General features: G+C 43.9%; 1 long non-coding RNA gene across 2 annotated transcripts; it reads right to left on the bottom strand.

Annotated features, from left to right (window-relative positions):
* Positions 1 to 8889: 8889 nt before the first annotated feature.
* LOC133718596 (uncharacterized) lies at positions 8890 to 11725 on the bottom strand. Of its 2 annotated transcripts, XR_009850392.1 has the most exons (3): positions 10703 to 11725; positions 10071 to 10149; positions 8890 to 9098 (listed from the first exon to the last, which is right to left on the bottom strand). It is a non-coding gene; the product is annotated as an uncharacterized LOC133718596 (long non-coding RNA). The 2 variants fall into 2 exon arrangements; XR_009850391.1 differs by lacking the exon at positions 10703 to 11725 and having other exon boundaries at positions 10071 to 10634.
* Positions 11726 to 14159: the final 2434 nt, after the last annotated feature.

The following is a 14159-nucleotide window of genomic DNA, read 5'->3' as shown; positions in this document are numbered from 1 at the left end:
CAGCCCCAACGCAGCCCATCTCCAGTCGCTCACCTGCAGCCCATCACCGCAGCGCATCTCCGACCGGTCCCATCTCCGCCTTTGTCTTCCCCAGGTCCTCTTCTCCAGTCTCTCACCTGCAGCCCATCTCCTACCGGCCTCAGATCGGTGATCCGTGATTGAGGATGGTCGGCACCAGACCAGTGATCGGCACTAGAACGGTGTTCGGTGATTGGCAGAGGTCGACGAAGATGGGGATTGGGATGTGCTAGCCGGCGCCGAGATCGAGGTCGACGAAGAAGGTGTTGAAGGCGTGGTCGCCACTGCCGGCTGGAGAGAGAGAGAGGAGGTGGAGATCGGGGGGAGAGCGAGAGAGTTTGGGAAGGAGAGAGAGACTGAGAGGAGATGGATGGGTTTAAATTTAATTAATAGGGGCAAAACTGTCACTAGAGGTTAGATTGGGTAAATGGGGTTAAAAAACTGGTGCGGGAGTAAGTGGGCAATGTTTAGTCTAAAATTGGGTAAGTGGTCACGGCCCCTACATTCAATTGATTGATTGCCCAAATTGAAGAAGAAGAGTAGAAGAGAAACTGACTTTGATCTCTGAGAGAAGAAGAGAAGGTGACACTGTCTGACTGTGAGAAACTGAGAAGGACTGAAGGAGTGAAGCTGCGAAGCAACGAAAGGAACGCAGCAGAGAGACGATCGTGGTCGGGACTCGGGAGTACTTGGATGGGCTTCACTATGGACTACCCTCAATTAAAAAATCAAAAAAGAAGCATACATCTATTTTTTTTTTTAAACCCAAAAATCTCGGACGGGCTTGAGCCCGCCCCACCCTCTACCTAGATCTGCCGGTGTCCCAGACTGTCCGCTTGGGATCTCTGCCGCCAATAAGGTTAGTATCATCTTCTAGAAACTTCCAACCATGCAGCCCAAGAGTGCACAGTGGTTCAGAAACTCCTTCTCCAAGGGACTCAAACTTATTCAAAAAGTTGAAAGCCGCGAGGGAAGAAGGGCAGGAGGATAAGCGGCAAGGGGTTTTAACCAGACCTTACATTCCGCCGGTGTCGACGTCCTCCATCAAAGAATGGAGATGGTATACACAGGAGAAAGGCAAAGCTGTGGAAATTAGCTCCTCGAGGAAGAGAAAGCTCCAGCGGAGATTTGGAGAAGCTAAACGAACCTTGGAAGCACTAGATCAAGGAATAATTAAACCATCACAGAGATCCCCAGAGGAGTACCAGAGATAGTTAGAGGCACTGACCTCCAAAAGATTCATTGCCCCGCGGGTTTCCCTGCGGAATCCTAAAATGTCGCGGCAAGCGCCAAAACCCACTGCCCCCAAGAGCAGCGTTCAGGAGAAGTCCCTAGTTCCGGCAAGGCGAGAACCACCGTCGGCTCGGAAAATTAGTGTTTGGCGAAGAATATCGCGCGCAGAAAGGGTCAGCGAACCTTCTATCTTCAAGAGACTGGGGGGCAAAGAGAATCCTCAGACGTTCATGCAGTGGAGGCCCAAGAAAGTTTGGGACATAGCGTCTACGAGCCTAGGAGAAACTTCTGAGGACCTACAAAGAAACGAATCTCCCCGTGCAGCAGATGAACAGGAAAAGGCTATGATCCAAGAAGAGGGATCATCAATCGAGTCTGTCGTAAAGAGATGCGTTGAACAAGTAAATTCGGACTTTACAGGGAAAGAAGCAGTAGAGACTGAGATGACGGAGATTGCATGCAGCATGGTATACGTACTATCAGCGAAATACGCACTGCCAGTAGCAGCTCAAGAATGTCAGACAGTAGAAGGGGAAGTGCTAGACAAGCAATCACGCGAGATAACCTCAGCAGCTTCAGCGTTCCCGAAAGTGGTTACATCAAGAAAGCTCTAGGGAACAAACACGGAGAACGCTGCGAATAGAAGCCATGATATGGGTTTCAGTAAGCCAACGCCAGCAATGGTGCAGCACATGAGGCCATTGTACGTCACCGCAGACATGAGCGGCACTAAGGTGAGCAAGATCATGGTGAATACCGGCGCCGCGGTAAATGTCTTGACCACCAGAACTATGCAGCTGCTAGGGATCGAAAGAGAGAAGATCCAATCTACCTCCTTGACTCTAAAAAACTTCGCGGGAACAGTAACCAAAACACTCGGTTTGATTTTCCTACGAGTCAAAGTGGGTCCAGTCGAAGGGGTGTACTCTTTCTTCGTTACAGACTGCTACGCGGCTTATAGTGCGATCTTGGGCCGCGATTGGATCCATAGGAGTTACTGTGTCCCATCCACCCTCCATAAAGAGTTGATGGTGTGGGACAGAGTCGCAGATAAGGCGGAGGTGATCAAGGCAAACCCTCGACCTTTCCCAGTATCCGCCAGCTATGTAGATGTGAGGTACTACCTGGAACCAATTTCTCCTTTACAAGTTGTTGATATTGATAACAAGGGCCGCCCCACAAGGGTGACGGCCTCCGAATTGGCACAATGGGGGCTCGCAGTCGCGAATGACGACCTCGTGAGGCCCGGACATGCAGTGCCATCCTCAAACATCGATTAATGGATCGCAACCTCTCAGAGGAAGAGGTAAAGGCCTTTCGCTCTTTATACGAAAGATTCTCTTCATATTTGATCGAAAAAGAGGCCTATGCACAAGTAGCGACATTGGAATACATCGACGAAGAATTCTTCGATCAGGAGGAGGAAGAAGAGCCTATCCGATTGGCTCCAGCAGCATACACCGCCAAAGGTTAGAGATCCTACATAAAAGGTAAATTTGGGCAGTGAGGCGAAGCCAATGGAAGTGGCAATAAGCGCAAAATTAGAGCCTGATGAAAAACAGGGGCTCATCAATTTATTGCGGGAATATAAGGATTGTTTCGCGGAGAAATATGAAGATATGCCCTGATTATCTCCTGACTTGGTCTGCCATAAACTGCTGACTATCCCATATCAAAATCCGATGAAGCAGGAGTCCAGGCGAATGAACTCAGAAACCCAGGTGTTGGTTAAGGAGGAAGTCGAGAAGATGCATAAGTCAGGAATCATCAGGGTAGCCAAGTATAATCAGTGGCTATCCAATGTTGTTCCAATTTGAAAGAAGAATGGCAAAATGAGGGTGTGTGTCGACTACAACGATCTCAATAAGGCCACTCCTAAAGACGTTTACCCCATGCCGGTAGCAGACATGTTGGTGGACACAGTAGCTAGTCATGAACTTCTCTCCTTTATGGACGGAACTGCCGGTTACCATCAGATTCCAGTCGCGGAAGAAGATAGACACAAAACTGCTTTTAGATGCCTAGGTTTCGCAGGAGTTTTCGAATACATGGTCATGCCTTTTGGTTTGAAGAACACAGGAGCCACGTACCAGCGAGCAATGAACCTAATCTTCCATGACATCTTAGGGAAGATTCTAGAGGTTTATATAAATGACGTAGTCATTAAATCCAAGCAGCGGTGTAATGACATTGCGGATTTGCGAAAAGTTTCCGAACGTATGCGGCGTCACAAGCTAAAGATGAACCCTGCGAAATGTGTGTTTGGGGTTCAAGCAGGTGATTTTTTGGGATTCATTGTACATCAGAGAGGCATTGAGGTATCAGAAGATAAAGCTAAAGCAGTTAGCAATGCCTCGCCGCCGCTAACAAAGAAGGAGTTGCAAAGGTTGTTGGGAAAAATCAATTTCCTACGACGGTTTATTTCCAATTCCGCCTGCAAGATTCAGCCTTTTTCTGCTCTACTAAATCTGCAAGGACAAACAAAATTTGTGTGGGAAGTGAAGCATCAAGAGGCCTTTGATAGCATAAAGGCCTACCTAACCAATCCACCAGTTCTCGTTCCTCCGAAACCAAACCAACCGCTCAAACTCTACATCTCAGCGGCGGAAGCTTCAATAGGCAACCTGCTGGCACAAAACGAAGAAGTGGGAGTGGAGCATGCCATCTTCTACCTTAGCAGAACGTTAACAGATTGCGAAACCAGGTACACACCAATGGAAAAGCTATGTTTAACGTTCTTCTCTGCATGTAAGCTGCGCCACTACATGTTGTCATTTACTACATGCATAATCGCTCAGACTGATCTGGTCAAATATATGTTATCGCGGCCCATCCTTAGGGGCCGGGTTGGCAAGTGGGTTCTGGCCCTTTCAGAATTCTCTTTGCAGTATGTGCCTCAAAAGGCTGTTGATGGAATTCCTGCAAGTATACAGGGTGGATGTAGTATAGTAATGGAAGAGAATGGGTTGTCGTTCCCACGAGGATATTAAGTCAATTCACAATATGAAAACCTAAATTAGTTAAAACCAAAAACACACAAAACAAGAAACACAAATCGACTAAGACACACACAATGACTCAAACGAAGACTTATGATTTTCACTGTTTTGAAAGAGTTTATGATAATGGGAAAATAACTTGAAAACAGAAACTTAATTAAAAAGTAAATCTAAATAAATTGAAATTGAAAAGAGTCTATAATATGATAAGAATATGATGATGATGAGCCTAGGGTGTCGGAATCAACCACAAGCAATCTTATCTACGTTTTGAACCAACCAATGAATTCTTTCGTTTATTTAGATAACAATTCCGGTATCTAAGTTCAGGTACGACACTTAGACCATAGTTTTCCTTAAGTGTATGATTCTCTCCAGGTACGGCATATGTCGTATATCCTAACATGCAATTTATCCAGGTACGGCATAAATTTAACACACAAGACTCATTATGTTCTAGAAAACAAGGGAATCATGCAAACCATTACTTCATGTACGACAATAATGTAATTCACAATTCTTTATCTCATGAAGCTAATTTGAATTATATTGCAGGTACGCCTCAAATTCATCTTCTGATAACTAGATGCAAAGCCCTAAAGGTCGCGAATCAATAGAAGCTTAACATAAGCAACAATTCAAGCAGAGATTAAGAATTTATCAAAAAGAAACTATTAATCCAACAATTGAATATCAAAACATGTAAACAATCATGCTAGGGCCTCATCCTAGCCCTAGAAAAGAGGTTTAGAAAAATAAAACTAAATAAAACATAGGAAAAACATGAAAAGAATGGAAAGGGAAAAGAAGGGGAAGATGGGTGAGTCGTCTCCACTCCTTAGGAATCTTCAATGTGCTCCCGAGACTCCTTTCTCATGTAAATTCGTGCTCCCTTATATAGGGAAGATTTCTGCTCATCTTTGGCTTCATGTTTTCTTGTAAAACTTGGGTTTAGATTCCTTTCTTCATTTGGAATGGGAAAACCTTGAAATATCTCTTGTAGAAGTAGGAATAAGTTCATCATTTAATCCTCATCTGAATTAACTTCCTTGAAACATTAGGATTGACAATCTTGTGCCATGGAACTTGAGTTCTCCACGAATGGTTGTAAATTCCCGAGCAGATTTCCTGTCCGACCTATCTTCACTCAAATAATCATAACTTTCTCCAGAAATATCGAAATCAAGATCCGTAAAATTCTACAGAAAGTAGACATCCGTAGATTTCCAATGATATAAGGCTCATTGTATGATTCGATCTGGATAAGTCCCAGTAATTCGGCGAAGTTGGATGTTCTGCACAGGCAGATTCTGGGACCTAGGCGTCTTTCAATCCTAGTTAGCTCATTTTAGCTTCTTTTCTTTTTTCTATAGAACAAACCTACAAAAACACTAAAAGATGTAAATGAATCATAAATAACGAGAACTAAACATAAAAACCAAGATTACGAGACATAGAAATATAGGATAATATGAGCACATCAGCTGTAAAGGGCCAAGCCATCGCGGATTTTCTAGCACATCACCTAATGCTAGACGCTCCAGAGATTCGCAAGATAGAAGTTGCAACAAACTCATGGGGAAAGCCTTGCCATATACCCCGTCCCGAGTCCTTCATATGAGATTAGGCGGCAATCATGTTACACCCATGGGTGTTATACTTTGATGGTTCCAGAACTGATACCATGGCCGGAGCCGGAATCGCACTGGAGAACCCGGCTGGAGATCACTTTTCATACTCATTCCAGTTGGAGTTTCAATGTACCAACAACCAGGCTGAATATGAGGCCTTAATCATAGGCCTAGAAGTACTGCTGGAAATGGGAGTCAGAGATGTACAAATACTTGGAGATTCTCTCCTGGTCATCAATCAGCTGCGCGAAAAGTTCAGATGAGTTAGCTTTGCGCTGGTCCCTTATTTAAACAGGACACTAGAATTGTTGGACCAGTTTGATGACGTGGATCTTGAGCACATTCCTCGCAAACGAGTTGGCCCAGCTGGCAACAGGGGTTACGCTGAGATATGGCGTGCGCGAGAGAATGTTGAAAATAGAGTGTCGAACGCTTCCTTCTTGGATGGCGAGAAAAGATCCTCCTGACAACACGTCAGTAGCGACTTTGGAGCCCATTGATGTGGATTGGCGCATCCCTTTGATCAATTATATCAAACATCCTGATCAGACCACGGATAGAAGGATTCGCTACCTTGCCCTCAACTATTTCCTCAGAAATAATGAGCTGCGTAGAAGAGGAGAAGATGGCATAGATTTCAGGTGAGTTTATGGCAGCGAGGTGAAACAGCTCATGCGAGAAGCTCACTCCGGCATATGCGGCGCTCACCAGGCAGGTCCAAAGATGCGTTGGTTAATCAGACGACATGGATATTTTTGGCCCAGTATCTTGAAGGATTGTATCGCGTTCGCTAAAGGTTGTTTGGACTGCCAAGCTCATGGGCCGGTCCAACATGTCCCTAATATTCCAATGCAGCCCATTATAAAGCCTTGGCCCGCAAGTGGATGGGCGCTGGATTTAATTGGAATGATTCACCCACATTCATCACTTCAACACAAGTTCATTATCGTCGCGACTGATTTCTTTACAAAGTGGGTTGAAGCAGAACCTTTGAAGGAAGCATCTGGCGGCACGTTGTGACAATTCCTGTTCAGAAACGTCATCTGCAGATTTGGTATCCCAGAAGTTTTTGTTTCGGACCGGGGGGCAGCTTTCATGGGTGGTGAAGTTGATAAACTGGCAAGAGAATGGGGAATACAGTTCGTCCATTCCAGTCCTTATTATGCTCAGTCTAACGGTCAAGCAGAGGCCAGCAACAAGATCATTATCGATTTGCTGAAGAAAATGTTGGAAGCTAATCCGCGACAATGGCATGAGACACTTTATGAGACTCTTTGGGCCTACCGCACATCTAAGCGGAATCCCACCGCGACAACACCTTATGCTTTGATGTATGGCCATGATGCAGTCCTGCCTTTGGAAGTCAACGTCTAATCATTACGAGTTCAAGAGCAACATCATCTCATTGGAGAAGACTATGTTCAGGCTATGTGGCAGGAACATGAAGACCATAGCGAAAAGCGCTTGGAGGCTTTAGATAGTTTGGTCATGGAAAAGCAACGAGTCAAGCAGACGCGGGGAAGGAGTTACAGCGAAGGAGAGTTGGTTTGGAAAGCAGTCCTCCCGCTTGGCGAAAAGTTAGACGGTCGCAGCAAATGGACTCCAAGATGGGAAGGCCCGTACATCATCTATAAAATCTTAGCGAAAGGAGCTTTTCATCTCAAGGACTTGGATGGAGATGTCCATCATAACCCTATCAATGGCAGATACTTGAAGAAATACTTTCCCAATGTCTAGGTCTCAATCCTTTGCCCCTAAATGCATAAAGCTTAGAGTTTAGGTAACCAAGCAAGCAAACCAATCCTATCTCTAGGTGATTTTAGCTCACTACCCTCACATGCACACATGGCGTGCTTTCATGCTCCCTTTTTGCCTAAAGGTAATCAATTTCGAGGAAAAACTTCATGTCATGGCAAACACATAACTCAAATTGATTAGGTCTAAGTAATGCATTCAACTATTGACTTAGCATGTGAGAATGACAACATGAATTTGCATCAATTTATAAACAAAAGCATCAATTCAAGCAAGTTTGGCTAGGGCTTTCAACCCTAGCCCCAACTAGTTCACTACTCACACATAGCTAGATACACAAGCTTCAACATTCTATTAAACATCAAATACATAAAGAGATAGGGAGTAAAGGGTGACTATTGATGATGCCGGAAAAGGTGGTGGAGATGGGTCTCCAAGAACATGATGTGGTGGTAGTCACCTCCTTCTCCTTGCTCCAAGCTCTTGATATTGGTAAGAAAAGTGAAATTTGGAATCCCTAAGGTGAGTTGTGGTGTTAAATGGTGGAGGAAATGGAGGTTATAGTGGTGGAAATGGAGGTTTTAGAGGTGGAGATGGTGGTTTTAGTGGTGGAAATGGTGGTGTCTTCTCTAGAGAGAAAATTGATCTTGGATAGGATGAAGATGACTGAATGGAATCAAGAATGCCGAAGAATTGGTCTTTGGTCTCTCTTTGATCAGCTATGTGTGTCCTCTTTGGTCCCAAAGTGTGCAAGAGATGCTCTTACACCTTTGTCCCCCAAATGGTCCCAAATTGGCAAGGTGACAAAAGGACAAGGTGTAGGGAGATATTTGAATTTCAAGTGATGGAATATTCTCACAACCATGGTCCTCCTTTGCTGGAGAAAAGGCCCTCCATGAGTGGCGTCTCGCCAGAAAAGTTTTCCAGAAAAGTCGATTTGCAATTTTCTTCCAATCTCCGTGTCTTCTTCCCCTAGCTTCAAATCTCCTCATTTCAAGCCTCAAATAGTCATTTTATTCTCAATGCAAGGTTTCCAACAAATAAAAGGAAATGGATTAAAAAGTGCAAAATAGCATGGAAAACAAATCAATTTTCATAATTATGGGGCACAATTGCATAAGTAATTTGTGACTCAACACGCATCACTAGTGGTCCTTCATTTTTCATCACAAACTGTCACGCCCCGAATTTTGAATAACACATTCAAAATCCGAAACATGAATTAAACAACTTAAACAAATAAACGTTCTGAATTCTTTTCTCAGAAACAACTCCACCACTTACACAAAATTTCCAAATCGGTAAACTTCGAGTTAATTATTACAATTCCCTCTTACAAAGTAAAATTGTAAAACTCTAAACGAGCATAACGAACCTCACAACATAAAATCAGAGTATCACAAGCAGCTACTCTACACAGCTCGATCACCTTCCTGATTCTCCTGTCCTGTAGGATTACCCGCTACACCGTTTGAATAGTGTACCGGGAATTGCAACAACACAAAACCCGGTAAGCTTTTTGCAAAGCTCGTATGAGTAAACAAGAAAGAACTGTTGATTTATTAAATTACAATTCAAGTAAAATTCAACAGTATTACGTCTGCAAAGAGACATCAAACCACTCATGGAAAACCACAAGGAATACATTTTCACAATCCTCAAATCACAATACACCACACTGGTCCTGCAAACACCCAACCCACATAACACCACTCTGGTCCATCCCAATAACACGTTAGAGCTCTAACTGCCTCGTTACCTCTGACACCTTGGCCTAGGGTCAAGCAACGGCAAAAATACTTCGGTTAACACTATAACCGTCGCGCTTTGGACATCCCCGTCCTCAGCACCATATACTTCGGTTAATAATAAACCGTCGCGCTTTGGACATCCCCGTCCTCAGCACACAACTTCGGTTAATAATAAACCGTCGCACCTTGGACATCCCCGTCCTCAGCACACAAACACTCCGGTTATCCTTAACCGTCGAACTTCGGACACCTCATCCTCAGAACCCTACATTCTCTAACTCTATACATACTCCAATGTAAATCATGAATATTAACAAGAACTCATCAATCATGATCATCACATATAAATATGATAAGTCAAATTTCAATTCATAGTATTTTAATCATCCCAAATTCCACACTCATCAATGTCACACCATTCCACATATAATCACGTAAATATATATATACGTAATTATCCGCTCAGGGATAATCACTATTACCAACTATAGTTCACATGCAATAAAACCGAGAAATTCATTTGTATAGTAAAAATCATTTTACTTATCCATGGACCGTAGTTGATCAAGTCCATATGATTTTAAAACAAATATTTATTCCATAAATATTTTCACGCAATTACGACAAAATAAGGTAATTAAATTTATTCGGTTCGTAATATGAACCACGTGAGGTTTACTCACCTCTAAATTCCCGCTGCGTCTTCTTAACAGCTCAAAATACAATTTCACGAATCGTCCGCCAAATCAAACCGTCGATCACCTAATCAAACATGACCTTAACTTAGCCAATAACTCAAAAACATAATCAAACGACAATCCAACGGTCGGATTGAAATTAAATGATGATCCAACGGTCGGATCCTCACGGATCGCCTTCCTAATCACTGTTTTGCATTTATACGAAGATCCAACGGTCGGATCTTCGCCCATGACCACACAAAGCCAATGGGACAGTCATAAGATCATCATATCAAAACTACAAGTCCATCTGACGGTCCTAACTTCACATATCATGAATCAAACGATCAAAATCGATCGAAACGTAAAAATTCATAACTTAATCATATGATATCCAAAAATTGCGTATAATATATCAAAATGATCGTATTGAAATATAGAATCTGAAAATGTACAGAAACCATATTTTTGATCCCCGGAGGTGGCCGGAAAGGGCCGCCGGAGTTAGTGGCAGAGCCGCCGCCGACCACCACCAATGGTGTCGGGGCCGGGCTGCTCTTCTTCCTCTCATCATGCTTAACAACTTTCATAACTAGCACGAAGTCTGAAAATGACCGGAAGGGGTCGAAAATTACCTTGAACAGTATGAAGGTGGCCGGAATTTTCCAGAAACCGGCGAGAAACTGCAGAAAACGGCGAGCTCTAATTCGACGTAAAAACGTCAATTTAAGGCTTCGATTCCTTCTGAAGAGTTGTTAAGAAACTCAAGAAGAACTCACTGGTTCAAGAATCACAGAAAAATATGGTCTGTAGCTCGAGATATCTTGATCGAAAGCGTCGGTGGCCGGAAAATTTCCAGAATCCGGCGAGCTTGAATTCCGACGTAAAAACTTCAATTTCTCGCTTCGATCCCTTCATGAAAGTTGTTCAGAACTTCAATCTGAGTTCACCAGCTCAAGAAACACTCAAAACGACGTCCTATAGCGCGAGATATATCGATCGAAAGCCTCGGTTTTCGATTTTGATCGGGTCTGGCTTCCAGCCGCCACCACGAGTAGCGCCGCCGTGCAAGGCCACTTCTGGGAGCTTCAGGACGTTGAGGCGAGCTCGAGGATGAAGTTTGGGGGGAATTGGTGGCCGGAAACACGAGGAGGATGAGTTAGTTCGGTTTCGGGTGCAACCGGGTTCGAGCTGGTTTGCCAAACCTTGAGGCCGTGCCGGGGAAAAAGACGACGTCCAGTAGGTAGAGTAGCCTCAGGCGAAGCCAAAGGGAGTGATCCGACGTCTGGAGGTGGTTGATGGAGGAAGAACAGAGTTAGAGAACTAATGCTCTGTTGTTTTTTTGAAGTGAAACAGAGTGAGTGAGAGAGAGATGCTAGTCTGCTTGCTAGCTCTCATCAATTATGCATAAACAGGAAAATAAACAAGTCTCCGAGCTTTACTCCCTAAAATCAGAAAGTTGTCTGCCACCCTTTTTCTTTTATTAACAGTAATTCCACTAAAAGTTGTCAAAACAGGTTATTACAATCTACCCCCCTTAAAGGAATTTCGTCCCGAAATTCAAGCGCAAGTTAATTGCTCTCGATTACGGTTAACCTAACCGTCGAATCTCCATCTTTCCCAAAACTGTAGTAATCTACAAAGTCTCAGCTCTTTGTATAAAAATACATTCCTATGGCCACTAAATCCTTTCATCACAAACGTAAACTCACACAACAACTGCTCAACAACACTCCACATCACATACACAAAATCGTCACATGGATCATCTCATAGATCATCACATAGATCTTCACTTAGATCATCACTCTGTACTGGCATACAAGCACAGTAAACACTCCCACAAAGTGTTTCGCTACTCAATTAGCATCACGGTAAATCTCCATAGTAAAACTTAAGCATGCACCACTCTTCACAACCATAGAGATGCATCACTCAAAACAAATCATCCCCAAAAGCACGCCAATAAATTATGTCACCCAGTGATGATGACTTGAGCTTGCTCAATCCTTGGGCTAAGCACTAGGGCTGGCCATTTGGGCTAAAGAAACCAAACCATCCACATTTCGAACCGGCCCGTACCAATTTGGGTAACATTTGGGCCTACCAATCGGCCCACCAACTTCCAGCTCGGTTACGGTATGAAATTGTACATACCGTATATACGTATGCATACCGTACAGACCGTATATACGTATGCATACCGTACAAACCGTATATACGTATGCATACCGTACATACCGTATATGCGTCCGTATATCAAGCATATACGGGATCCAAAAATATTTGTAAGAGGTAAGGTTCGAACTCCAGACCCCCTAAACCAATGCTTCTCTCCCAACCACTGAAGCAAGAGCTGCTTTCATTAATAGAAGCACACGCGTTATATTTATTATGTCCTAAGCGAACATAAATAAAATATATCGGGAGGCAAGTCTCGAACTCCCGACCCCTTAAACCAATGCCTCGCTCCCAACCACTGGAGCACAAGTTGTGCTTAATATAATGTGTACAAATTTTATACTTATTATGTCATAAACAAACATAATAAAAATAAACGAGAGGCAAGGTTCGAACCTCTGACCTCTTGTACAAGAGCTTTGCTCTTCAACCACTAGAGCACCAGCTGCTCTCGTTACTATCCATGCAACTACTTTTATTTATTCTATCATAAGCGATAGAATAAAAACAAACTGTCGGTACACTCCACGTGCCACGACACGTCTCTTCCGTGATTTACGGAAAGCAGATCACTTTCGGCGAAAGCTGTCTGCCACAGCGCCTCGAGATTCGGCCTGTCCTCTTACGCGCTCAACACGCGCCAACAGCTTTTCCGGGTTTCGGGGCGACTTTAATCCAACGCGTGGATTCAAATTCTGAGATCGTTCATCCAACGGTGGAGATCTGCTCACCTTGTTCTATAAATAGGTGCATTCTGGAGACACGACTGTTCACTCCAAAGGAAAAGAAATTTTCTTCCGAGCTCAAGCCTTTCTCTCTCAACTCATCAGCCTTTCTCTTCTCAAATCCCCAGTTTTTCACTCTCAGATCTTCAATCTTTTCCTCCAAATCTTCAATCCTTCTTTCTCAGATCTTTTCTTCCATTTGAAGATTCGATCTCTTCTTTCCTCTGAACTTTCAGATCTCCAACACCCCTTCATCGACCTTAATCCTTCTAAGGTCAATCTCCCACCAACACTCAACAACTTCGTTCTTCAATTTACACTTCCTCTCAACTCATCACCATGGAACCACGAACTCTGCAACTAATGGAGCTACAAACCCAGCAACAAATCGAGGATGGAGGAAACAACCAAGCAGCCGGGAGTAGTGCCAACATAGATTTCTGGCGAAGCCGTGCCAGGTGGGTTCCTACTCCAGATCAGATAAGGATCCTCAAGGATCTTTACTACGACAAGGGAATTAAGTGCCCAACTACAGAGCACATTCACGAGATCTGTCTCCAGCTGAACCAGTATGGATATGTTGAGGGTAAGAACATTTATTTTTGGTTCCAGAACGTCAGGGCTCGAGAGAAGCAGATGAAGAGGTGCAATCAGGCTGCTCAAGTGCCCATGGGAACTAGTTCTCCTGGTACAGGTGGATCCATCGATCTCAATTTTGGGTCCACTGGTTCTACTGGTGCTGGTGGATCCATCGACATCAATTTTGGGCCAACTGGTGGATCCATTGACATCAATTTTGGGTCCACTAGTTCTACTGATGATGGTAGATCCATTAATCTCAACTTTGGTTCCACCGATTCTACTGGTAATGAAGGATTTCTTGATTTAAATTTTGTTTCATATTCTTCCTCACACTTCAACACTAATACCAGTACAACTCTTTTGGCACAACAGGAGGACAAACATCCCTGCAACAACGAGGAGGAGATCACCAGGAGGTTGAAACTCTTCCTCTGTTCCCCGTGCACGGCGAGGACGTCTTTGGTAACCCGAAGACTACTTCCGAGGAAGGTAGCGCATTTGGTTACTATTCTGGTGGCTCAGGCGGTTACCACAGTGGCTCAAACGTTTCTCTTGAGCTCAGCCTCAACCCATCCGGAGCTGCTGACTAGGCTTAGTATAGCAT

The sequence above is a fragment of the Rosa rugosa genome, chromosome 6, assembly GCF_958449725.1.
Source record: "Rosa rugosa chromosome 6, drRosRugo1.1, whole genome shotgun sequence".
Taxonomy (NCBI): Eukaryota; Viridiplantae; Streptophyta; class Magnoliopsida; order Rosales; family Rosaceae; genus Rosa; species Rosa rugosa.
Note: the sequence above shows the minus strand (reverse complement) of the source record. Positions and strands in the feature narration are given on the sequence as shown.